Source organism: Exserohilum turcica, assembly GCF_000359705.1.
Source record: "Exserohilum turcica Et28A unplaced genomic scaffold SETTUscaffold_2, whole genome shotgun sequence".
NCBI lineage: Eukaryota > Fungi > Ascomycota > Dothideomycetes > Pleosporales > Pleosporaceae > Exserohilum > Exserohilum turcicum.
Window position 1 is genome coordinate 3,050,708 of NW_007360025.1, and position 1,867 is coordinate 3,052,574.

A 1,867-nucleotide genomic window follows, 5' to 3' on the forward strand; every position below is an offset into this window, starting at 1 on the left:
TNTTTTTTTTTAATTCTTTCTTAGCACAACCCTTCTTGAAAGAAATGACAACAACAACAACAACATCAACAAAGAAAAAAAAATTGGCTCAATACACTACTTACGTGCACACCGCGTTGCGAGAGAGAGAAGGTACTCAAAGTTTCCTAGTCGTTTCCCCTTGCTCACAAGACTAGGCACCTCGACTTTTACTTTACTGCTTACGCCGACTCCTATTTCGGTGCTTAGCTGTCATCCAATATATGCATGGTTTACGCACACCAGCATGCAGATGCAAAGAAAGAAAACCGGGCCTATTGCTATAAGCACATACAGGTCCAAGACGTGTGTGTGAGTGTGTGTGTGTGTGTGCATGGTGCAACGGTGGGATCCTGCATCTCGTTACGTGGAGCATTACACCAAGTACACGTACTGTACGTAAAAATGGGGCATCCCAGTGCGGCATTTCGAGATTTTTTTGTTTTCCCCCTTGGAAGCCAAGAGAGACGCTGCTATTTTTGACAAATGACTACAATCAAATGGCCTTGGTCGTTGAAAGAAACTTTTGATATTATTATTATTATTATTATTAACGTGGTTCATAAGCGAGTCGGTCACCCAAGCGAGTCGGTCACTCCCCACCAGCGCGTCGACGTTGATACTACAACGCGTTATGTCTCAACAACACAACTATCAATTAACTTATCCTAAATCAGATCTTCAACTTGCTCTTTTTGATATCCAATCACAACGTGTTTAAAGCTAAAGACGCGCTGCCTCTATCTATAACGTGCCTCAAAGTACAATATCTGATCAACAGGCTGGAAAGCGCCCCCGACGCGACTGTGAACCGAATTCAAAGCGCCTAAATAAGTTAGAAGAGGAGGCTATTATTAGACGTATTTTTGAAGAGTCTGCGCGTGGATTTGCCCCTACAAAGGCTGAGGTTCGAGCAATGGCTAATAAACTGTTAGAGGAGCGTGGTGGCAACCCTATTGGCAAGAATTGGGTTGACAACTTTGTTAGGCGGACTGCTGAGCTCCGTACGCGCTGGAGCCGTCCCTATGATCACCAGCGAGCCGCCTGCGAGGACCTAGTGGCTATCCAGCGCTGGTTTGACTTAGTCCAGGCGACAAGGCAGAAGTGGGGTATTGTAGACGACGATATCTACAACTTTAACGAAACTAGCTTTATAATGGGCAAGATTTTATTACAGTTATTAATCACAGCATTAGAAGAATATAGGAAAAAGAAGCGGATACAGCCAGGCAACCGTGAGTGGGTTACTGTGATCCAAGGCGTGGGCGCGTCGGGTCGCCAGATACCACCGTTCGTTGTCTTTGCGGGCAAGGTGCTTATCAACGTCTAGTTTAAGAATTTGCCTGCCGACTGGGTTCTTAAAGTCAGTCCTAATAGCTGGACGAATAATCAGCTTGGTCTTGCCTGGTTAGAGCACTTTGATACCCATACAAAGAGGCATACTGTGGGTGGGTATCGACTGCTCATTATCGACGGCCATGAGAGCCACTGCTCTATCGATTTTCAAGATCTTTGCAAGGAGAAGAATATTATTCTTCTCTGCATGCCTCCACACTCGTCTCACCTGTTGCAGCCCCTTGACGTCGCCTGCTTCTCGCCGTTGAAGCGCAAGTATGGCGACGCTGTTTCAGGCTTGGCACGCAACCGCACCCACTATATTAGCAAGGAAACCTTCCTACCAGCCTTTAAGGCTGCTTTTGAGCAGTCTATCACGAAGGAGAATATCCAAGCTAGCTTTAGAGGCGCTGGTCTAGTCCCACATGACCCACAGGCTGTGCTATCTAAGCCTGATGTAGTGGTGCAGACGCCAGTACAATCACCACGACGGACAGCCGCCTGGCAGGCGCAG